At 48.7% G+C, this 25,893-nt stretch overlaps 1 protein-coding gene across 1 annotated transcript in view; it reads right to left on the bottom strand.

The window, feature by feature from the left end:
* COL23A1 (collagen type XXIII alpha 1 chain) overlaps positions 1-25,893 on the bottom strand; it is a 423,137-nt gene that overhangs the window by 159,838 nt on the left and 237,406 nt on the right. The gene's annotated exons all lie outside the window — the stretch shown is intronic.

Below are 25,893 nucleotides of genomic sequence, written 5' to 3' on the forward strand. Positions count from 1 at the left end.
ACTCCGGGAGCACGTCATATCACCTGTTACGGCTAGCAGTGACAAATATGGAACCGGACATTGACCATCTCATTAGCCAAAAGCAGGCCCACAGTTCCCATTGAAATACTGGTCAGTTTCTTGATTTAAATTTACTTGTTCTTTATTTTAAATATTGTATTTGTTCCTGTTTTTTTTTTTTTTTACTTTAAAATAAGATATGTGCAGTGTGCATAGGGATTTCATAGATTTTTTATAGTCCCGCCCTCCAACGGTCTGAGGGACAGTGTAAAAAGTCCTGGTCTATACAATGGAATACCATTCAACTATACAAAGTAATGGAGTACTGACTGATACATGCATGTTACAATGTGGATGAGTCTTGGAATCAATATGCTAAGTAAAAGAAGTCAGGCACAAAAGGCCACATACTGAATGAGACCATTGATACAAAATGTCCACAACAGGCAAATCTAGAATCAGGAAGTAGATTAGCAGTTGCCTAGGGCTAAGAGAGGGGCTAGGATGGGGAGGATTGATAACTAAAGTTTCTCCTGAGGTGATGAAAATGTTCTCAAATTAGTTGTGGTAATGGTTGCACACAGCTGTTAGTATATTAAACACTGAATTGTACATGTTAAATGAGTGAATTGTATCTCAATAAAGGTGTTGTGATAAGATGCCAAGGAACTGTAAAACTTAGTATTGGCAACACCATTTTAAAAGAGGAAATGTCAGGCTTTTTATCCCCTCCTTTCTGAATGGAAAGAATGGAAAGAGAAGAATGCAGGAGCTTCCTGGTTTATAAGGACAACTGGATCATCTAGTCACAGTTCAGCTAATTCCTAGAATTCTCTGAAAGGGTGCCTGGGGCCACTTGCCACACAGAGCAAAGAAGATAGAACTTATCTGAAAACCAAGAAAACAATGTTTATGTACCTAAAGTCATGAGAGTAACGTATACCTCGAGTCTAGACAAAGGGTTCGCGAGCCCCTCCTTACCCACCCTAACCGATACCTGATTTGGTCTATAAAATCAGCCACAGAATTGTAGGCACTTTCTACACGATTTGGGACTGTGCCCATGTAGCTAGCCGGTTAATTAATAAACTCCTCAAAATTTCTTCTGTATCCTGCCTTGGTGTTTCTATATAGCCCCTGGATTAAAGTATATTACTTTACAACTGATAGATACAGGAATTCCAAACTGCCCTCTTGATGTTCTGCTTATATGTCAGACCTCACCCTTACTGGACAGAGGAATTCCAAGAAGCTGACAAGCCACCCCAAGGAGGAACATTCTGGACATACCAGGACTTTTGCCTCAGTATCCCCTCAGGCTCTCCCAAACACTATATAATTTGCCCCTAGTCTATAACCAGTGCTCTTCTCCCCAAGAGAAGTGCCCGGCAGGGTTCCTTTCTTCCTTTCAATAAAGCCTGTTACTCTGGTCTTTCAGACTCCCATGGATTCCAACATTTGGTGCCGAAACCCAAGACAGGGTACTTAACTGCCTGGATGATCCTTCTTTGCCGTCCAAACTTACAACCAGGGAAGCAATGGGCAGCGGCAGCTCATCCCGGGCTTACTCCCTGATTCTGTTTGGACGTGTAATTGTAGGTTGATTGGCCGGCAGTTTAACCCTGTCCTGAACCCCTGCTGGACCAGAGAAAGGTAAGGAGTTTTTCCATTCCCCTTCCCTGGTTGGCCTCCAAATTTCTCTCTAAAAAACCCCCTTCCTGGTCAGACGGTTTTGACTTCAGAACCCATATCTACGAGTGGTCTGCCTCTACTCCTTTATGGATTTCTACGAAAGTCTAGGTGCACCTAGCCAGGCCACTCTCCTACGTCCCGGGATCCCAGCCTTGGGGTGACAACCTCTTGACTGAGACTTTTTCTACAAAGATTTTCTCCTCTCGGAACTGTGACTGAAGGCAGGGACGCCCCCTTATCTCACCAGTCTCCTTTACTGTGGGCTCCTCTCAGTCCAAACCGACCAGCCAGACTCCCCTCGGCTGTGTCCTCAAAAATCTTGCCAAACTTGGCCTGTCTGACCTCAAACCAAAAAACTCATCTTCCTCTGTAATACAGCCTGTCCTCAATATAAATTAGACAATGACTCCCACTGGCCAGAGAATAAAACCCTTGATTACAATATCTTAAGAGATCTTTACAATTTCTGCCACTAGATGGGGAGGGCATCAGAAATTCCTTACATGCAGGCTTTTCTTCTCCCTTCTCCTGTCCTTAATTTCTGTGCCTTCTGTTCTACACGCAGGCTGGGTTTTTTTGGCCAAAGAAACCTCACCTAAAACCTCCACTCCTAATCTTTCCTTCTCCTCAGACTCCCAACTCTCTCCTTCTCCTGCCTGACCCATGAGGGCACCCCTCTCTCGGGAACCCCTCTCTGGTACCTCTGCAAATCTTTTCCACTCGAGTCTCTTCCCTCCAAGAGCCCCCTCCCTTCTCCACTGTGTTCTTCATCCCCTCCATAGAAGCTGTGGCTCTGGCTGCAGTGCCGTCTCTTCTCTGACCCCTCCTCCCTCCTTACAAACTGTGACTGTGTCTCTTTCCTCCTCGCCCCCTCCTCTCTCCTCAGAGCTCTAAATCTTTTTTGACTCCTCTGACTACATGGTGCCACACCAATACTTAACCTTCCTCCTCCTCCTCCTCCTGCAGATTCTGACCCTCCCTCTTTCCATCCAGCTGCTCACACTGTCCATCCATCTGCTTTCTCTCTTCCTCCCCTCTATGCTGGCAACTCCCTGTCATCTTAAAAAAAAGCAGAATTGCCTGACCTGTGGTGGCACAGTGGATAAAGCGTCGACCTGGAAATGCTGAGGTCGCTGGTTTGAAACCCTGGGCTTGCCTGGTCAAGGCACATATGGGAGTTAATGTTTCCAGCTCCTCCCCCCTTCTCTCTGTCTCTCTCTCCTCTCTCTCTCTCTCTCTCTCTCTGTCTCTCTCTCACCCCCTCTCTCTCCTCTCTAAAAATGAATAAAAAAAATTAAAACCAGAATTATATATTAAGCTATGTGAGTAATCCATCTTGTCTCTTTGTCAGAAAATATCTCTAGTATAATTTTAATTGAAATAAGTAAAGTGGCCCTGGCCGGTTGGCTCAGCGGTAGAGCGTCGGCCTAGCGTGCGGAGGACCCGGGTTCGATTCCCGGACAGGGCACACAGGAGAAGCGCCCATTTGCTTCTCCACCCCTCCGCCACGCCTTCCTCTCTGTCTCTCTCTTCCCCTCCCGCAGCCAAGGCTCCATTGGAGCAAAGATGGCCTGGGCACTGGGGATGGCTCTGTGGCCTCTGCCCCAGGCGCTAGAGTGGCTCTGGTCACAACATGGTGACACCCAGGATGGGCAGAACATCACCCCCTGGTGGGCAGAGCGTCACCCCTGGTGGGCGTGCCGGGTGGATCCCGGTCGGGCGCATGCGGGAGTCTGTCTGTCTCTCCCTGTTTCCAGCTTCAGAAAAATGCAAAAAAAAAAAGAAAGAAAAAAAAATGAGTAAAGCACGCTCATTTAAATTTCTTAATTCATAATATGTGAAGTCTTTGTTTAAGGTGTAACTGTGTCTGTTTCTAAGGCCTTAAACCAATAATTACCAACCTCTTAAATTAAGGCTTACTCATCCCCATGAACTCTCTCTGCAATACCCCCACCCTTCCTGTTCAAAAACCTTCAGGGGCTTATTGCCTTGTACAAGCCTTACATCTAATCAATGAGGCTGTAATTCCCCTCCACCCAGTAGTCCCTAATCTCTACAGGTCCTAGACCTCAAGAATACCTTCTTTACCATTCCTTCACCCTGACTCTTACTTTCTGTTTACCTTTACGTGGACTGTCTTACCCTAGGGCAGCAGTTCTCAACCTGTGGGTCACAACCCTGACAGGGGTCGAATGACCAAAACACAGGGGTCACCTAAAGCCATCGGAAAATACATATTATACATTTTTAAATAAAATATGTATTTCTGATGGCTTTAGGCCACCCCTGTGTTTTGGTCGTTTGACCCCCACTGGGGTCGCGACCCACAGGTTGAGAACTGCTGCCCTAGGGAATCAAAAACAGCCCACACCTGTTTGGGCAGGCACTAGCTCAGAATTTAGCAGCATGCAATCTCAAAACTAGTACTCTCTTACAATATGTAGGTAATCTACTCCTCTACAGCCCCTCCCTGCCTGCTTTAAGGAGACATACCGCCACCCTTCTTAACTTCCTCACTGTGAAGGGATATCGTGTCTTCTCTAAGGCTCAACTTCATTCTCAGTTTGTAGTCTATCTAGGCATCGCCTTAACCCCCACCACCTGAAGTCTCACCCTAGATCAAACTCAGACCCTCCGCAGTCTCCAACCACCTACCACTGCAAATCATCTTTTCTTTCCTCGGTCTAATAGGCTTCTTTAAACAGTGGATTCCCAATTTTGCTCTCTTAGTCAAGCCCCTCAGTGAGATCTTCTGAGCATGGCTTTTAAGGTCTATAATGGCCAAGGAAGTAACAGAAAAGGCAAATAAGGCCCAAAATAAGTCAGGAAATACCAGCTTTTGGCATATGCTCTAAAGGCTCCAGCGCCCTAAAGGGCTTTACAGGATTCTATCAGGGCCCTACTTCAAGAGTGGAAAAAAGGTCATTGAACTGAAGCCTACCAGGCTTCCTGGCCCCATCAAGGGACACACGTGTGCTGTGGAAAGAGGGACACAAGAAGGTAAGCTGCCCCCTTGCTCCATGGAGGGAGGGTTCAGTCTCTTCTAGCCCTGCTCCAGCTACCTGTGACCTGACCTTGCCCAGTATGCTGGGAATTGCCACTGAAGACCCAAGGACATCGTTCACAAGCCTAAGGTAGTTCTTCCAAGTAGCAGATAAACTGATCTCATTTCTTGTAAACACAAGGGCCATCTACTATGCCTTGCCTGAATATTTAAGTTTTATTTATCCCTTGAAGATCTGTCAATACCTCTACTGTGGGTATTGACAGTTCAAATTTGTTGCTTTATTTAATGTATAGTATCTCCTTTATTCCTCTTGTCTCATTGCCCCATGCCTATTGTAGGCTGGGATCTGCTGCTAATTCCAGCTAAAAGTAGTGGTCACTAGGACTTAAACTCCAGTTGCAAAGTGTAGAAATGTAACCACACTTTTCCTAAGTACTTGAAGGATTTACAGGTTACTCAGCAAACTGTTCAAAGACTGTCCAAGAGGCATTTCCAGCAGTACATCACCCAAGGATTGACTTTCATGTGGACTGGTCCACACACTGTGATCCTGACAACTTCCACTGCTGCTAAAGTAGAAAAACAGCATAACATCTATATGTGTCTCCTGACTAATTGGACAAAAACCTGTACCCTGGCCCTGGCCGGTTGGCTCAGTGGTAGAGTGTCGGCCTGGCATGCAGAAGTCCCGGGTTCGATTCCCGGCCAGGGCACACAGGAGAAGCGCCCATTTGCTTCTCCACCCCTCCCCCCTCCTTCCTCTCTGTCTCTCTCTTCCCCTCCCGCAGTGAGGCTCCAGTGGAGCAAAATGGCCCGGGCACTGGGGATGGCTCCTTGGCCTCTACCCCAGGCACTGGAGTGGCTCTGGTCGCAAAAGAGCGATGCCCCGGAGGGGCAGAGCATCGCCCCCTGGTGGGCAGAGTGTCGCCCCCTGGTGGGTGTGCCGGGTGGATCCTGGTCGGGCACATACGGGAGTCTGTCTCTCCCCGTTTCCAGCTTCAGAAAAATACACACACAAAAAAACCCAAAAAACCCAAAAAACCTGTACCCTAATCTATCTCACCCCAAATATCAACCTAATTCCACCCCATCAGCCTCTTCCAGTTCCTAATACACTACCCGTCAATCTAAGGACCAAACGAGCTATTCAGGTAATTTTTCTTCTTTTGCTTTAAAAATTTCTATAAAAGTAGGTCTAGGGGCAGGTCTAGCCACACTGCCCTGTCTTATTCCTACTCTCTTTCTCTCTCTCTCTCTGAAACCTAGCAAAGTTGTATACATGGAATCAGTGGTTTCACACAAACTGGGTGTTCTAACTATTGCCTTTCCATTGGTCCACTCACTCTATTTATTTTTCTAACTTTTGGATCCTGCCTCTTACATTTGTTCACTAGTTTCTTACAGAACCATATGAAGACCTTCACCAATCAGAAAATTGGAAAAATCTACTAACCCTACATACCAACCCTGAAACCTGCCCTCGCGAAACAGAAAAATCTGAAACCCTATATCAGCAAACCTCCTAAATCCTATCTTTCAACCCCTACAGGTCCCCTAACCCTAAAGCTCTCCCATATCCCTAAAGAACTAGGAGAATAAATAGCATTCTCAGTCTTTTTACCCTTCACAGAGTAAGGGGAAAAGATTGCTGGGTCTTCTTGGCTGAAGAAGAGCCTACAAATGAACATAAAACATTTCTTTTAGCTCAAGCTAACTGCTCTCTCCAGGACTGCCAGGAAAGAATATCTCTAACTTTACCATGGAAGAACTTTCACCCCCCGCTATACAACCCTCCTTACCTCTGCATTCCTGATCTCCAAATACTTGCCTCTTTCTTTATCAAGTTCCTACAGAAATCTCTAGGATTACCTACAATCAAATGTTCCTACACTCCTATTCCCCAATACCCCAAGAAGAACTTCACGAGGGAAATATCAAACAGGTAGGGATGACAGCAGGAAGAAGCTGCCCCTCAGCCCGAGAAGTTCCCTCCTGAATGTTATCCAAACCCCCTTCCTTTTAAACCACACATATTCAGTCCTTCTAAAAACTTACACCAACAGGTTCTCTGTCTCTAAAAATCTCCACATGTCCTCCCATTCAAGAAGAACCAGACCAGCACGTCTCATGAGGCTCATCCAGGAGACCATGTATCACCATGTCACCCTGTTCAATCAGCACTCGCAGCAAGCAACTAACAATTATTATCTTGCAAATTTTTTTTACTTCCTCACTCAGGTTTTCGAGGACATCGCCTGGTTCAGACCTTACAGCACGGAAATTGATGACCTCCTTAACTGGATGGGGATGTGGCTTGGTAAGGTTTCCTTCTTGAGTTCTCTCCAGAAGAAGCAATCTTTTTTTAATTTTTTCTCCTCTTTCTCCTCATCACCCCTCACCATATATTATAAAATTAATAACTGCCTTTCTTTTATATGTAACCACAGAGTTGAGAAATGATAGATACAGGAATTCCAAACTGCCCTCTTGATGTTCCACTTATATGTCAGACCTCACCCTTACTGGACTATCGAGGAGCATTCCAGACATACCAGGACTTTTGCCTCAGTATCCCCTCAGGCTCTCCCAAACACTATATAATTCACCCCTCGTCTGTAACTGGAGCTCTTCTCCCCTGGAGAAGTGTCTGGCAGGGTTCCTTTCTTCCTTTCAATAAAGCCTGTTATTCTGGTCTTTCAGACTCCCATGGATTCCAGCAAAAACAGTGTTTGGAAATAAACTCAGTTGACAAGCACAGAGAAAAGGAAAGAAACCTGTAGTTGCTAAAATCAAGATCTTTCCTGCAGAGCAGGCTTTTATTTTTTATTATTTATTTATTTATTTTTTACAGAGACAGAGAGAGAGTCAGAGAGAGGGATAGACAGGAATGGAGAGATGAGAAGCATCAATCATCAGTTTTTCGTTGCGTGTTGCAACACCTTACTTGTTCATTGATTGCTCTCTCATATGTGCCTTGACTGCAGGCCTACAGCAGACTGAGTAACTCCTTGCTTGAGCCAGCAACCTTGGGTCCAAGCTGGTGAGCTTTGCTCAAACCAGATGAGCCCGCGCTCAAGCTGGTGACCTCGGAGTCTCGAACCTGGGTCATCCGCATCCTAGTCTGACGGTCTATCCACTGTGCCACCTCCTGGTCAGGCCAGACCAGGCTTTTGGTAAGGTTTGTTGTATGGCCAGTAGCTATGGCCACCATCACAGCCACCTGGCCCATGCAGGTTTGCATTGGATTCGAACAGACGGTAATGAAACAATGGAGCCAAGAACTGGTGGGCCATTACCTTTAATCCTAGTTTGCACCCAGCGGGCAAGTAAAAACACACACTGGGCTCCAAAACCCACTCATTCAGTGCTCACAAAGCTACTGACTTATCCGAGTTTCCTAGAATCAAAGTTTCTAGCTCACCAGCCCCATTCACCTCTGTTTCCCATCTCCTTCCTTCTCCCTGCACAAACTGGCTTCTCACTCAGCACTCCACTATCTTGGCTGCTTCTCCTGGCCTCCTCCACGTGCCTTTCTCTGCTCTCCTACAGCATGAGCTTCTTCTAGAACACAATCACTCTTCTACTGGAACAACGTGATCTCTCTTTTTTTAAAACCTTTTGGTGTGAAAGCCCTCCCCAACACATATTAACATAATCACGCCCATCCCCAGCAATCACCTGGACGATGGGCTTCCACGTGGGCAGCGCCATCTTTAACAAAGTGAGCATAATAAATTTTATCTACCCAACAATCCACCCCTATGCTCACTTTATTACCCACAATCTATACTACCAGCATTCCTGTGCAAGAAAATTAGGCACATTACACAAATTACAACAACATAACAAATCATACAATTTCAACAATTACAAAGGTACATTTCACCAGTCTGAGCACTTTGCCAAAAGCACAAAATGTCCTTGGCCTTCTTTCTAGGCATTTGAAAGGCTTCCTGGGGCAGGGGAAGGGCCTCCAGCAAAGCCGCCCCCCACCTCCATCAGGGTATTTCACATTGTCCAAAATTCATAAGTCCATCCAACAAAGGAGCCAGTGCCCACTCTAGTCGTAGTCCAGGAATCAGTCATGCACATGGGGCCTCAGCCACCCCCCTCATCCCTGCCATCCTGACAGGTCTTACACTGTCCCAAGGAGGAGCACGTGGCAATGGCAGTCAGCATTTCCATCTCTGCTCCAGAGAGCATGATGGCATTCACCCCTATGTCCCTAAATTGCAGACCTACCAGGTGCATAGCAGGTAATCCTTGCTGCTGGGCTCTCATCTTCTGGAGTCTGTGGATTGCAACTCCAGCTCGATTCTCCTCATCCTCCAAAGAGGAACTGGAAACACCAGCTTTCACTGCTAGGCTTGAGACCCAGGCCACCACTGCCTTCTGCTCTGCAGGCCCTGCAGCCCCAGCTCTGGCCTCAGCCCCAGGCTCCCACCACTGATGGCTCTCCACAACGTCCAGGGCAATCTGCAACTCACAAACCCATGATTCCTTCTCCAGTGGCTGCTCCATTTCCAAGTGAATCTCATGAACCTGGTCGGCCTCTTCCGGTGCTTGCTCCAGCTCCAGGGTAGGCATCTCTCTCTCCCACATTTGCTCAAGCTCCTTCAACTGTTTGGTTTGCAGGTCCTGGGCAGCCTCTTCCACAGAGCTCTCGGTTTCCTCACGCATGGCTGTAAAAGTCAGCCAGCCTACGGACCCCAAAAGAACAGCCATGGGGGAACCATAACAGCAGCCAGTCCTCTACTCCACCGCTCAAAGGTGGTAGCAGCTCCATAGCAAACTGTATCGAATCCTGCCACAGACTACGCCAAATGTGAAGCCAGTAGCCACGGCCACCATCACAGCCGCCTGGCCCATGCAGGTTCGCATTGGATTCGGACAGATGGTGATGAAACAATGGAGCCAAGAACTTGTGGGCCATTACCTCTAATCCTAGCTTGCACCCGGCAGGCAAGTAAAAACACACACTGGGCTCCAAAACCCACTCATTCAGTGCTCACAAAGCTACTGACTTATCCAAGTTTCCTAGAATCAGAGGATTCTAGCTCACTAGCTTTATTCACCTCTGTTCCCCATCTCGTTCTCTTTGCACAAACTCTGCACAAACTGGCTTCTCCGTCAGCACTCCACCCTCTTGGCTGCCTCTCCTCTCCTCCACGTGGCCTTTCTCTGCTCTCCTACAGCATGGGCTTCTCCTAGAATGTAATCACTCTTCTCCTGGAACAACGTGATCTCTCTTTTTTTAAAAACCTTTTAATGCAAAAGCCCTCCCCCAACACATATTAACATAATCACGCCCATCCCAAGCAATCACCTGGGCAACGGGCTTCCACGTAGGCAGTGACATCTTTAACAAAGTGAGCATAGTATATTTTATCTGCCCAACATTTGTGAAAAGAATGAGTTAAATCAATTAATCAGCACTAACTATGTGCCCACTGGATGCTTTCACACCGCTTCTCATTATTCTTGGATGAGCATGGAGCTATCCTTCAACTCTTTCTCTCACTGTTCTCAGCCAATCTGTTAGCAAATCCTGTTGGTTCCACCTTCCAAACACATCCAGACTCAGATTGGGTCTCATCAGCTCAATTGTTACTACCTGGTTGGAGCCACCATCACCCTTCCCTGGACTCTCCAATACCCAACTGCCTCTACCCCCCTTTTTGTCCCCTACAGGCTGTCTTCTGCTCAGTCGTTGGGATGATCTCTCAAGACCTATGATATCCTGTCTTCCTCAGAGTGAAAGCCCAAGTCTGACACTGGCCCACCAGGCCCTGCTGGCCTGACCCTGACCCTCTAATACCTCCCCGCTCCAAAGCTGTTCTCCCTGGCTTACTTCTCTCTAGCCCGGCTGACTGCTGCAGTTCCCAGCCACACCAGGCATACTCTTGCCTTGGGTCTTCACTGAGGTGGCCCTTCTGTCTGGATCCCCCTTCTCTTTTTCTGTTTGAAGTCTTGGCTCAAATGTCCTCTTCATATTGGGGACTCCAGGCCCCCATCCCCACCTGTATTTAATATTACAACCTGCACACAATGGATCCCAGGTGACTTCATCTGCTTTTTCTCTTTCCCATAGTAGTTTTCGGCTTTTAAAATACTATATAATTGACTTCTTATAGTCATTATTTATTATCAGTTTCCCTGCTAAATGGGGGCCTCCATCAGGTCAAGAATTTTAATGTGTTTTGTTGATTTATGTACAGGTAGGTACTCAACAAACGTTTATTGAGAACTGTGTCTTCACAATGGCTCTGAGAAGCTGGCTTTATTATTCCCATTTCTTTGATGAGGAAATGAAGACTCAAAGAAGTTGAGTAACTGCCCGGGGTCCATGCTGGTCAACAAAATTGGGCACAGCCTGACCAGGTGGTGGCGCAGTGGGTAGAGCATTGGACTGGAATGCAGAGGACCCAGGTTCAAAATCCCGAGGTTGCTGGCTTGAGTGTGGGATTATAAACATGAACCCACTGTCACTGGCTTGAGCCCAAAGGTCACTGGCTTGAAGCCCAAGGTCACTGGCTTAAGCCCAAGGTTGCTGGCTTGAGCAACAGGTCACTCACTCTGCTGGAGCCCCCTGGTCAAGGCACATATGAGAAAGCAATCAATGAACAACTAAGGAGCTGCAACGAAGAACTGATGCTTTCATCTCTCTCCCTTCCTGTCTATCTGTCCCTCTCTCTGTCTCTGTCAAAAAAAATTGGGCACAAAACCCAGGGCTGCTGGGTACCAGGTGATACTCTTTATGTTGCATAGATACTACTGGTATCTTGAAAGTGGAAGACCAGGTGATAGCAGTTACTAGTTACAAACCAGGCATTGAATTAGGCACTTAAAATGCACTACCTCTACTCCTTAAGCAATCCTGCAAGTTCATCTTTAATTTTCATCTCATAGAAGAGGAAATGGAAGCTTAGAAAGGTTATGGGACTTGCCCAAGGTCATGCAGCTAGTGGATGACAGAGCTGAATGTGTAAAAGCAAAGTCTCTAGATGCAACTTCAGTCCTCTCAGTGCCCTGTGTACAAGGCCTGTCCTGTTTACTTTCAGGAGATAAGCACCATTGGATGAAAGTGTGCTGGGAAACTAACTGAGGAGTTGGCAGGGTGGGGAGTGGATGGGAAACATCCCCAGGCCGCCTCCTTTGACATCCTGAAAGCAATTCCTTGGCCTTTTATCTTTCCCTGTGGAGGCCAGCAAGCTACCAAAGGGCCCTGGCTCAGTCCTCCCACCAAAACAAGAGTGCGCAGTCATTACCGCTAGTCCTCCCTTGGATGGGTCACCACTGGAGGACAGTGCCAAGGCCAGACTGGGCCGTCCCATGGCCAGTCCTGCATGGTCTGGAAGGATGCTGCATCAGACTGATGGCAAGACTCCTGTGCATTCACAGGAAACACCTGGCGGGCGCCGGGGGGGGGGGGGGGGACTTATCATATCAGCCGAAGACAGCCACTATTCATGTAATTTGAACAAACAGAATCCCATAATGGGCCGATGTTTCACATCTGTTAGACTTAGCACTGCCTTCCCCAAACATGGAACCACGCAAATGGGCTGCATGCCTCCATGCCTCTGCTGAGGGAGGGATAGACCTCATGGTGTTCAAGAAGCAAAATTCTAACCCCTCCCCCATCTCCAAGGGGCTCAGTTACTCCACAGGTGCCCCAAAGCAATAGGCAGTTCTGAGATTGGTTTAAGCAAACTAGTTTGTGTTGAGTCATAGTGCAGCTAGAAAACTCAGTTGTCTCAGATTCTCTTCTTTCCAGCCATAGGACCACCGCCTAACCTCCAGGGGGCGCCTCCCCCACTCCTCCATCTCTGCGGTGGCCCCCGCTCCTCCTGGCCGGCCGCCAGAGCCGCCAGCCTGTAGAAGGCCCAGGCGCTGTTCATCTCTCCGGAGTCAGGCCCCGTCCTGTGGATGGTGAGGGCCTTTAGGGAGGTCAGGTCAGGGGGTGTGGGGAGAGCACACAGGGCAGGAGGAGAGGCTGTTCTGGGGGACCGTGGGCCATCCTGGCTGTGGCAGGAGTCTGGGGGCTGCGACAAAAGGCACGCCGTGGCGGCCAGACTGAGAAGGGCTGGACCCTCTATCGGCCCCGGGACACACGCAGGTGCTGGCACACCCACTGGCTCCAGTTCCAGGGTATCATGGACCACTGAAGCGCACGGTCGCTTCCCAGGGTCTCATGGAGTAGGAAAAGACCACCTTGCACCCGCTTCTCGGAAGTAAGGGGGCGCAGGTGACTGTGCCGACAGAGGAAGCCAGAAGAGAGGACTGGGCGCCAACTGCAACACCGCAAAGTCTTTGGTAAACTCGGAGATCCGAACAGTAAAACCAGTGTCAGAAGGGGCTGGAGCTGGGGAAATTAATGCCGACCCCATGGGGAAAAGGCAGTGGTGGTGCTGGGAGAAGCCCCTCATGTGAAGAGAACAGGCAGCTTGCAAGTCTGACTGGTTGGGGTAGCGCTAGGAGGAAGCTCCCACAATACATCTGGTTGGAGTAGCTCCAAGCACCAGAAAGCATTTTTTGTGCTTTTGGTTCCATGCCTCTGGGGACAGCCTCCCCTCCTGAGTCCACCCCCTACACTGCACTCCCCTTATCACCAGCTCTCAAAATTGGGAGGAGACACATGAGCAGTAGGGAGATCAGGGACACTGAAGGTGGAGGAAACCAAGGTTCAGCCCCATGTGCAAGGGACTGAGTGCAGTTGTCCACACCTGCCTCTTATTCCCGGCCAGGGCACACAGGAGAAGCGCCCATCTGCTTCTCCACCCCTCCCCCTCTCCTTCCTCTCTGTCTCTCTCTTCCCCTCCTGCAGACAAGGCTCCACTGGAGCAAGGTTGGCCCAGGTGCTAAGGACGGCTCCATGGCCTCCGCCTCAGGCACTAGAGTGGCTCCAGCTGCAATGGAGCAATGTCCCCAGATGGGCAGAGCATCGCCCCCTGGTGGGCATGCAGAGTGGACCCCAGTCGGGTGCATGTGGGAGTCTGTCTGACTGCCTCCCCGCTTTTAACTTTGGAAAAATACAAAAAAAACAACAAACAAACAAACAAAAACCTAACCCCCAATGTGATGATGCTTGGAGGTAGGACTTTGGGAAGGTGATGAGGACATGAAGGTGGAGCCCTCATGATGGGATTAGTGCCCTTATAAAGGGGCCCCAGAGAGCTCCTATGTCCCTCTGTCTGCCATGTAAGGACATGAGGAGAAGATGGCCATGAGATGGCCATCTGTGAACCAGGAAGCAGGCCCTCACCAGATACCCAATCTGCTGGTGCCTTGGACTTCCCAGGCTCCAGAACTGTTTATAAGCCAACTAGTTTATGGTATTCTGCTGTAGTATCTCACAAAGACTATGACAATAAACAAGAAATCATACACTGTATTACTCTTGCACTTAGTAGAGAAAAAAAGAACTAGAACTATAAAAACAAAAGTAAAATAAGGAAAAAGAAAGCACCCATTTACTCCAACCTGTTTATAAAAGACTAGGAAACCAAAGCTCAGGAAGATCCTGTGACCTCAGGTCATAACTGAAACCCAGCTCCACAGACACATCCAGGGCTCGCTCTGGAGCCTGCACGGCCTCCTAAGTGGCCCCCAATGAAAAGTTACAATACAACTGATGTAAAGATACTCTGTGAACTGTGACGAACTATATGCACATGCCACTCTTTGGTGGTCAGGAAATTCTACATTTGGCTTTTTTCTTGCTAAAGTCCCTTCTGCCACTGAGGAAACACTTTATTTGTTATCTGAAGTAGCTATGGAAGGGGGCCTGGAGAGCAGGAAGGTCCACAGGCCACCTGCCACCCACAGTCAAAGCAAGATGAGGATCCCACCTGCTGGTAGGATGGTGACTCTGGGTGGCCATCCACCTTTGTGAGGGGAGCCCACGTGGCGCCACGGCATGACTCACGTGAGGGTGACATGAGCGCAGCCATGGAGGAGGGCGCAGCCTCGGAGTCCCAGTGTATGCATAGTTGTTTGTGGGTTCCTTTTCTCTGTTTGCTTTTGTATTTTTCTATTTTCTTTCTTTTCTCCTAAAGGGAAAAAATGTTGCCACCTACCACATCTGACCATGAGTTCCAAGTTTTGATTTTTTAATTGTAGTTGATTTCATTCATTATTCATTATTTTTAATGTAATGCATTAATTTTTTACATCAAATCATTTCTAGACATTTTGAAAACCAGATGAGTGAAGGAAAAGGGACATTTGAGCTGGGGTAGGGGAAGGTGCTGGTCTTCGTTGAGGGGACCAGGTCTGGTGGCAGGGAGGACACATGAGGACAGGGCCTAAGGCTGTGCACGCACAGGTGTGGACTCCATCTGTTCCTCCCTGAATGTCCTGCTAAGGACACAGCCTCAGTGCCTGAGACTGGGGAGACCTGTTTGAGCTGTGGGTGTGCAAACTGGGATTAGGGAGAGGCAGGGCAGAGACCCCACTCTGGGGACACAGGGGCATGTCTGGCTAGGCCCACTCACTCTGTGACCAATGCTATGAAGTGGAGTGATTTCACATTAAAGTCTGGATTTTTCACTTGAAAGCAGACTAGGCCCCTTAATTCAAACCAGCTGAGCTGGTGTCACTGCCTTTAAGAGAAAATTAGGAAGTGGCTTTTTCAGGCTCCTTTCAATAGGAAAGGGAGGACAGTAAAGCTGCAGCCAGCTCTCATCAGGACTTAGGGGAGTGCAGAGGTGCTGGGCCACAGTGGGGCTGCCAGCTTCACCACCCCTATTTTCCACTAGGAGGGCAGCGGGCACACAGAAGGCTTCCCTGCTGTCCCAGACAGACCTGGTGAAGGTCCTATTGCTGTCAATTAGCACCCAAAGTGGGCATAGGGAGAGGTGCCTGGGCTCATAATTACCTGGGCAGTCCCTCACAGACCAGAGCGCGTGGCCGTGGGTATTGACTCTCTCCAGCATGAATCACACAAAGAGTGCTCTGGCCTGAGTTTCCTTGATGAAGCTGGCACTTCTCTCCGGTGGGACTTCAGGGACCCCTGAGGGAGGTGTAGTCTTGACACGGACATGATCTGACCAACAGAAAAGCCTATTTTGAGGCTTCAACTCCATGGCAATCTTCCCAGAGGAAATGTGGCTCAGTGCAGTGCCAGTGGAGCTGGGTTTCTAACTGAGAGGCAGAAGCCCAGAGAGGTTGGGTGTCTGCCCAAGGTCACACAGCTGATGGGGCCAGAGCCACAGTCCAGCTGTTTGGGGACTCGCTCCTGATCAGGACACCCATCTTGCCTGGAGGGGAAGCCGGGTTCTTAGAGTGGGAATGAAAAGCTCAAAAAATGGTCAGATTTCAGGTTTTTGTCTGATTGTTTCTGAATCAGTTCTCTTGAGAAGCCCGTGCAGGCCAGAATTTATGCCATAACCTCTGCTCGCTCCTCCTCATGTGAGGGGATTAATGAGGGCAGGGGCTGAGGGAAGGTGTTACCTTGAGGAGGTAGGGACCTGAGGGGGTATGGGTATCTCACTGTGACCAGAGTCAAGGACCATGTGGGGGCCTAGCCCAGCTCAAAAGATTGGGGAAAAGGGCTCTGCCAGCTGGTGGTGCCCTGGGCCTCACTGAGCCTTGTGGGAAGAGTGCCGCCTCTACTCAGGGTCAGAACTGCTGTAAGCTCTTCTCACTCCAAGAAGTAGGAAGTGAGTCTTGAGCCCCAGAAGGGTACGGAATGGAAAAAAGAGCCCAAACCCAGGACTCTAGTGGATAGTAAATGGAGAAGCCCAGCTGGGCTGTAAGGATTTGGAACTACTGTACCTCCACTACTGCCCCCCCCCCCCAATGCCACCCAGCCTCTTTGGTAAGAGGGCCCAAAGGGGATGCATGTCAGCTGTGATTCAGGGCAGCCTGGCTCCTTGGCTGGTTGGGAAGTAAAGTGATTCCAGCTGGCAGGGGGTGGGGAAAGAAGAGGACAGGAGAGGCAGGCACATGTGAGTGCAGACCTGGAAGGGAGAGTCTTCGCCAGAAAGCAGTCCTCTGCTTCTGGCCTCAACTCCGCAAATGACAGGAGCCTTCCCAGGTGATGCTGCAGGTCTGGGCATGCACTGAGAACCACTGCTCTAGGCCAACATACCACTCAAGGTGGAATCAGCTTTTCCCACAAAGACAGTCCTGCCTTACCCCTGCCCCATCTGATTAGATCTCTACAAACAATTTGAGTTCCCAGACTCCAAAAATAACCTACCAAATCACATCAAATAGCACATAAAACGTAAAATAACACTAACATATAGTAAAAGCAGGAATGCACAGAATAAACCGAGACAGAGCACAGATGCTCACAGACACAGTTCACATCTGCGGGCCGACATTGGATGCTGAGCGGGGTTGCTGGGGAAGGTGCTTGGCAGCCCTCACTGTGGGTGTATGCTGCCTCTATAAGGACTGCTGCAAAACAGACACTGATCCTATTTTTGTTTTTTTTTTTGTTTTTTTTTTTTAATTTTTATTCAGTAAGAGGAAGGAAGGCCGAGACAGACTGCTGCATGCTCCCCAACCAGGATCTACCCAGCAAGGGTCTTAAAAAATTTAGTACATATTTAATTTGCCAAGTCTTCTTTCCAGGGCAGTCATTGACTTGATTCTTTGATGTGCTATGTCTAAGAAATTTAAATATATGAGGTAAACTCTAGCACATCTGGGAGAATCATTGAAAGTATGTGGAGTGAGGCCCTGGCAGTTGGCTCAGCAGTAGAGTGTCAGCCCCGCGTGTGGAAGTCCCAGGTTTGATTCCTGGCCAGGGTACACAGGAGAAGTGCTCATCTGCTTCTCTACCCTTTCCCCTCTCCTTCTTCTCTATCTCTCTCTTCCTCTCCTGCAGCCAAGGCTCCATTGGAGCAAAGTTGGCCCAGGCACCGAGGACGGCTCCATGGCCTCCGCCTCAGGCGCTAGAATGGCTCCGGCCCCAATGGAGCAATGCCCCAGATGGGCAGAGCATCGCCCCTTGGTGGGCATGCCAGGTGGATCCCAGTTGGGCACATGTGAGAGTCTGTCTCTCTGCCTCCCCGCTTCTCACTTCAGAAAAAAAAAATGTGGAGTAAAATCAGGGCCAAGAATTGCATTAAAAATTATTATTATTGGCCCTGGCTGATTGGCTCAATGGTAGGGTGTCAGCCTGGCGTGTGGAAGTCCTGGGTTCAATTACCAGTCAGGGCACACGGAGAAGCGCCCATTTGCTTCTCCACCCCTCCCCCTATCGCATCTCTCTTTCTCTCTCTCTCCCTCTTCCTCTCCCACAGCCATGGCTTGATTGATTCGAGCACATCGGCCCACATTGATCCGGGTGCTGAGGATGGTTCTGTGGAACTTCCACTTCAGGTGCTAAAAGTAGCTCAACTGCCGAGCATGGTACCAGATGGGCAGAGCATCAGCCCCAGACAGGGCTTGCCAGGTGGATCACAATCGGGGCACATGCGAGAGTCTGTCTCTCTCCCGTCCTCTCACTTGGAAAAGAAGAAGAAAAAAAAGTGAAAAATCTCCTCAGATTTCTTTCAGTTAGCAAAAGCAGGTACTAAAGTGGTCTTTTGTAAAAGCAAAGTGGCATAACATGAACTTTCAAAAAAGCAGGGGCCTGACCTGTGGTGGCGCAGTGGATAAAGCATCAGCCTGGAACGCTGAGGTTGCCGGTTCAAAACCCTGGGCTTGCCTGGTCAAGGCACATATGGGAATTGATGCTTCCTGCTCCTCTCCCTTTCTGTCTGTCTGTCTCTCTCTCTCCCCACCCCTTTCTAAAATGAAAAAAAAAAAAAAAGCAGGGATACCTGTATATCCATACAATGGATTGCTAGTCAGCCATAAAAATGAATGAAGTGCTGACACAGGCTACAGCAGGGATGGACCTCCAAGACCGCTGCCACCAGAAAGGAAACAGTACATAAGGTTGCCTGGTGAATACATCTGTTTATGTAAAATGACCTGATTAAGTAAATGCAGAGAGACAGCAGGCAGGTAGTGGTTGCTATGGTGGGGGAGGGGTAAATAGGGAGTGACTGTGAAGGTGCTGGGCTTCCTTGCAGGGCGATGGGAAAGTTCTGGAACTAGATACTGGTGATAGTTTACAACACTGCAAATGTACTAAATGCCCCTAAATTGTACACTTGCAAATATCCCCAGGCAGATCTCACCTCTCTGCAGAGGCCCCTGGTCTTGGAAATGATGTGAGAAGCCAGAGAGGCCCGGTCAGGGGAAGATGTTTTTTAGAAATAACAGTTGTTATTAATGACGAGAGAGGTGTCAACCCGACACATCAAACACACAGAACTGATGGCCGCACAGTTAACCAGAGAGCAGGTTTCAGTAGCCAGCCTCTCCTGCCCCCACCTGTCTGGCTACTTTCTCATAAACCAGTTTTCATGAGGTGTTGGCTGATTGGTCTTGACATGAGACGAAGCCTCAGGAAATCCTGGAGATGTCGATCGGGGTTGTAAACAAGGTCACAGCTTTTCAAAGGTTTACTTCTCCTCCCTTGCTCCGCTGAACCCTTGTTTGGCATTATAGAGACCACATGGATGGCCCCGAGTAAAATCTTTCCTGGGGCCTGAGTGACCCCAGGCCAGGGAAACAGGCTGTTCAACACCGGTGGGGCCCAGTGTGCCTTCACCTAACCTCCTTTCTTCTGGCTAATTCTGCACCCACTAGTTGAGTTCAGTGTTTGTGGATGGGGAAATGGAGGCTCAGTGGGGATGACGGAATCAGCTGGTGGGAGGCAGGGCTGGGATTCACCCTCAGGTGTGTCTGAGGTTGTGGCAGGTACCTCTTGGGGCCATGCAGGTGCTCACTGGGGGTCTGCAGTGGAGGCCCACTCTGCACCCATCTGACAGCAGCCCAGCCTTGTGCACTGACTGCAGTGGGGAGGTCCCAGCACAGCCTGGAACTTGGAGCCACCCTCCTCCAACCCCGGAGAAAAGTATCTGCCTTATCCCACAGCATCAGAGAGAACCCTGACAGAAAACCCGGTAAAGGCTGTGCGGAGAGGAGACTGGGTAGAGAGACTGGAGTCCCAGAGGCCAGAGGCAGGCTCCCCACACCCGCCTCCAAACGCACCGAGTAAAAGACTGGGACCTTGGATCCGAGTGCCCACGTCAGCTGACCTCTTAGCCTGGGTTGCATTAGTATTGCACCAACTTTCCCTACATTATAATCAACCTGAAATTTCTGGGGAAACGAACATCTATGTGTTCTGACCTCCTTGTATCAAGGCAGAAGAAAGCACAGTTCATGGAATTTACATGTTTATAGCCACTGTGATGGAGCTGGAAAAATGGAAGCTAGTGTAGCAGGCTACAAAATGCTGCACGTGTGCCCCACCAGGGCATGTATATGGCTGTTTTTTCAATATTATTATCAACAAGGCAGTACAATATTCCAGGAGATTTTAGGAAGAAAACTCAGCCACCAGCCCATGAACCTAGCATAAATAATGCCATTTTGGGGCATTTGCTTCCAGCCCGTTGACATGAAGACATGTGAACATGTGTGCAGGGCTATGATGAAGTGGGGGGCTGCTTTCCTTCCTGGACCTCCTGCCCCCACAGTCACTGAAACCCAGGACACCTGTGCCCTAGGGGAGGGAAGCATCCTCATCAGAACAGAGGGGTCACCCCACCTGTCATTGGATTCCATCAGGAGACTCTGAGAGGCAACCTTGGACTTCAGGAGCAGGAGGGACTGAGGCTCAGTTCTGGGGCAGGGAGAGACCCAGGAGGCAGTGAGACCCACACTCCATATGGCTGGGAGGGGGATGGCCTTCCTTGGACATAAGAAGATTCAATGGCTCCATACTCTGCCCTATAATTTACTTGGCAATTCTTGCTTATTGTCAGACATTTAAGTGGCTTCCATGATTTTACTATAAAATGGGTGCGTTAAATGTCCACAGGCAGAGCTGGGTTTTGCCCTGAGACTTCAGCTCTGGTGTGCTCACCTCTGCTCAGGGTCTCCTGCTGTCCACCTGTCCACATCCTCATTCCCTTCACTCTCTCTGGGACTGCCATCACCCCAGTCCCTCTTCCCTCTTTCGTTTTATCCACTTGAGTGCTGAGCCTGTCCAAACACCTTTGATGGCTCCCTACAGATAGCCTGAGACAAAGCCACACTCCTCAGCCTAGCCATCAAGCCCACATCCCTTGGGCCCAACTTGCCCCCTCTCTGCCTCAACTCTTTCTGCATGCCATTCAAATCTCAAGCCCTCTTCAAACTGCACAGCTCATGAAGACGCTGTGTTCATTCAAGCCTCTACATATGCAGATTCCTCACCCTGAGCGCCCCTGGCTGAACCTGCCCACTGCACACACCTTGTTTCTCAAATTCAGCCCCAGCATGGGCTCTGCTCTGACCCTGCCCACGACTTCTCTAGGTGGGACTGGGAACCCGTGCTGTGTCTTGTGCACTGTGGACACAGCCCCATCATGGCAATTTTCTTACGGGCTATATTTTGGGGTTTACTTATCAGCCTTCCCTCATGAACCAGGAACTCCTGGAGGCCTACGATTGTTTATCTTTTATCCTCAACACAAATACAAAGATCAGGCCAAGTGCCACACTCAGTAAACACACCAGGAATGAATGACTGACTGAATGGACAGAGTGGGACCACCCAGCTCTCAACCTCTAGGCTGAGTGTCTTCTCTCTCTCTCCCTGCTTTCATACTCAGGGGAGGAAGAGGGCTGGGGAGGCCTGGTGTTCTTATGGAAAACAGAAGTGTAGAAAACAATGAGCCATAAGCAGTCTGCCCGTGAGGCCTCCCAGACCATCCAGAAGGGCAGCGTGGACAAGAATTGACTGATTGGAAAGCAGTAAGTGGAAACTGAACAATGCACAAGCCTCCCTGCGCCTGGCCCACCACACCCACACCCACACCCACTCAGTGCATCTCCCCAAGACTCATTCTCCGTGTGGCTTGCTGTTTCTGTGAGGCTCCCCTGCGTGAGTCTGTGAGTTGCAGCTGCAGATCCAGTTCCCTGTCTCAGTCTCACATGCTCCCCGGCCTGGAACATACGTTACAAATAATTATTCAAAGACCCTGAAATGGAAGCCTCTGCCAGTGAGCAGGTCTGGTGCAAAGTGCAGGGAGTGTTTCTTGTGCTCATTCTGAAATCCCACGGGGGGTTCAGTTCTTTGCACTGCTGAGGAACGTAGGGGCCGGGCTGGCATGGGGACGCACTGCATTTCATTTAATGTTTGCCTTCTTGAAAGTTGAAGAAAGGCGAGATGTGCCTTGTTGGAAACAGGTATCCTCTGGAGCCCAGAGAAGACCCGCTCAGGAGGCATGACCGGCCCTTACTGAATGTAAACATGCCAGCAGTCAGAAGCCTTCAATTGCTCTTTTCAGTCCTGAGAAGGCCCCAGAAAACCGTGCAGGATGACAGCTGCTTGAGGAGGGGACTGGGATGCAGCATTAGCAGAGCCTGGAGGTTGCCACTGTCTTCTTGCTTGTATCTCCTATTCTCTGTGGGAGACTTCTTCTGGGTCTTTCCAGGTAGCTACTGAGATGTACTTTCTGATGTAGCCAGTGGCCAGCCAGCTGGTGGTCTCCCTGCTTCCAGCAGAGACCAGCCATCCCATCCTCCATCACTAGTACCTGACCCTGTAGCTTCAGTTGTCTCTCAGATGGTCAGAGGTTCACATGGGCTCTAGGAATTGGTGCTCGAAGGGCAGGGGGTTCAGATCCTCATCCCTCCCGACAGAGGAAACCGGCTGGCACTGTTTACATTACTTCTCTTTTTGCTCTTGTCCACTTGGATAATCCCTGCCCCCCGTTACAGCTGGATTTACATCAGTTAAATGTAAAACATGATTTTCCACATATGGGAATGCTTTCTTCTCTTGTCTGTGGGTTTCTCCATAGATTTTATTCATTATTTATTGACTGGTGAGTGACAAGGACCTGCACGTCACATGGCTTCACCTCAAGGCCCTATATGCTGGGCCAATGCTTTATCCACTGAGTTGCCAGCCAGGGCCTCAGTAAGGTTCTTGAAACCTGTATATTCTGACAAGGGTGCTAAGACAATTGAATGGGGAAAGAATAGTCTTCTCAACAAATGAGTCTGGGACACCTGGATACCCACATGCAAAGAGAAGAAGTTGGACCCCTGCTTCACCCATATACAAAAAAATGAACTCAAAGTGGGTCAAAGACTTAAATAGATAAAACTATAAACATTTTAGAAGAAAAAATAGTTGTAAATCTTTGTGACCTTGGATTAAGCAGTGGTTCAGAGATCTGACAACAAATGCACTACAATCAAAGAAAAATGAACAATTTGTGCTTTATCAAAAATTAAGAAAAGTTTTTGTGCCTTGAAAGACAGCATCATGAAAGTGAAGAGGCAACCCACATAAGGGGCTTGTATATGCAAAATAGACAAAGAACTTAACAATAAAAATACAAATAGCTCAGTTAATAAATAGGCAGAGTATTTGAACAGACATTTCTCCAAAAAAGATAAACAAGTGGCTAATAGGCACATGAAAAGATGTTCAATGTCATTAGCCATCAGGGACATGCAAATCAAAGGTCACAGTGGGGTACCACTTCATACCCTTCAATGACTAGAATAAAAAGGACAAGAATGATAAGTGTTGGGGAGATGTGGAGAGACCAGAACCTCACACACTGCAGTGGAAACATAAAAGGCTGTAGCAGCTTCAGAAAACAGTCTGGTAGTTCCTTATGGTTAAATACAGAGTGACTATATGATCCAGCACTTTCACTCTGAGGCATTTACCCAAGAGAAATAAAATATGTGTCCATACAAAACTTGTACACAAATGCTCACGCAACAATATTCTTAATAGCCAAAAAGAGGAATAACCTAACTGTCTGTCTACTGAAAGAATGAATAAATAAATGGTGGTATGTCCATACAATAAAATGTAATTTGGTGATAAAAAGGAAAAAGTATTTATACCTGTTACAACATAGATGATCTTTGAAAACATTATGCTAAGTGAAAGAAGCCAGTCACAAAAGACCATGTATTATATAATCATGTCTATGAAAGTCCAGAACAGGGACATCTATTGAGACAGAAAGTAGATTAGTGGTTGTTTAGGGTTGAGGGGTTTCATGGAAAATGGTGGGTGTCCATTTGGATTACCACTAATGGGGGTGGGTTTCTTCAGGTTGCTGACTGCTCTAAAATGTATTGTGGTGATAAATGCACCACTTTGAACATATTAAAAACCATTGAAGGGTACATTAAATGAGTGAATTGTATAATAAGTGAATTATAGCTCAATCAGACTGTTACAAAACTCATCTGAAAGGCCAGCCAGTATTTGTGTAGTGTCACATGTGTCCCTCCAGAATCTTAGGGCACATTCATCTTATATTTTCCCAAAACACACCCACTATATTTCTGTTTTTCTTCTAAAACATGAAAGAAACAGAATCCATGGGATATATCATAAAAATCAAACAAAAAAATGCAAACGAGACTGCTCAGAGGCCCTCACCACAAGCAGATCTGCCCAATGATTGTCAGAATGTGAGCAACTTTTAATGTAGGTTGAAGCAGAAATGAGTGAAAAGTACAAGTTCTCTGCCTTCTTATTGCAGTGCAAGGCCACAGGATGATGGAGCTCAGCCAGACAGCACAACCGGTTCACGGACAATGTGTCCTGATGGGCCTTCCCAAAATAAGAGGGGAAGCCGAGTCACCCTGCAGAGGACTTCAGTGCCTGTCCCCAGGCATACGACGGCATGCCACTTGCCTCTCCTACTTGTCCCTAAAACCAGATCACTCGTCCAATAAGAGCCTATCAACATGTGGCCTTGGGCAGGACTAAGGAACCACTGTCCCCACTCAAGGTGAGACTCGAGGTGAGTGGCTATGGGATCTGGGCCCTAAGGGGACTAGGAAGTAAGGTCATGAGCTAGGTCTCCTTTCTTTTCCTTCCTCTCTCCCTCCCTCCCTCCTTCCCTCCCTCCCTCTTTCCCTTCCTTCCTCTGGATTTTATTTATTGATTTGAGAGAGAGAGAGAAATACAGGGGTGAGCAGGAAGCATCAACTTACAGAAGTTGCTTCTTGTATGTGCCTTGACTGGGCAAGCTCAGGGTTTTGAACTGGCAATCTTAAATTCCAGGTCAACGCTCTGTCCACTGAGCCACCACAGGTCAGGCTCTCCTCACTTTATCAAGAAAGCTATTCTGAACTAAATAATGTTGAAATTGGTTTCTGCTGCATATGAGCAAGGTTTGGAAGAAAGGTTGTGTCACGAGAACTTCAGTCTTAAAGAACTAAAACATCAATTTGTCAGTGGGCTCAAAGTGGTGTGGTTTTGGCATGCGCCAAATCTAGGCGACCAAACCAGATGTTGCAAGAGCTACAAACAGGTAGTAAACAAGGGTGACAGCTGGCTGCACTGAGGGGCTCTCACTGAGCACGCCCCCGCCCCTGTGGTGAGCATGCAGACGGACCTGGATCACACGGGGACAGACTATGTATGTGCACACCAGCCAGGCAGGACAGTGGCGTGCCGGGGCCCTCGGCCCTCACTTTCACCTGCTGCCACCCTCAGCCTGAAAGCAGCTCCCAGGACAGGTCATAGCCACACAGAGGCTTTCTGCTCCCTGCACATTTGTCAGTGGGACATCTCCCACACACAGCTGCACTGACGGTTCAGTAGAAGTGCCATCTTAGAAGAGGAGGCCCCAGAAGGGCAGGACCCATGACGTGTTCATGCAAGGAGGGCAACAACAATGTGGATTAGAGTGTGCCAGCAGTGTCTGGGCACAAGAGAACACCCAGGAGTTCGGGCATGTGGCTGCTGCTATTACAGAGTCTTGCTACACAAAACATTTCCAGGGTCACCCCCCCCACACACACACACAGTCCTGCTGGGTACTCGGAATCATCTCCAGAGCTCACAGAGAATAAGAGCCTGAGGGCCACAGGGGCCCGTGACCAACAACAGCTTAAACCCAGGTCTTCTAACTCCCAACTGCGTATTGTCATCTAGTTAAAGGCTTTGTTGAATGAGCCTCAAACATTTTTCTCAAAATGCCCCGGGATAAGTCAGATGACGTGGGATGAGCGCCAGTGCACAGGGAGGCACACTGATCACCATCAATTCAGGCTCTTCTCTTCAACCACTGCCCCCCCCCCCCCACTGAAGAGAGGGCAAACCTGCCACCACCCTGCCCACCATGGTTGGGGAAGGACAGGAC

The sequence above is a fragment of the Saccopteryx bilineata genome, chromosome 4, assembly GCF_036850765.1.
Source record: "Saccopteryx bilineata isolate mSacBil1 chromosome 4, mSacBil1_pri_phased_curated, whole genome shotgun sequence".
In the NCBI taxonomy this organism is placed as follows: domain Eukaryota; kingdom Metazoa; phylum Chordata; class Mammalia; order Chiroptera; family Emballonuridae; genus Saccopteryx; species Saccopteryx bilineata.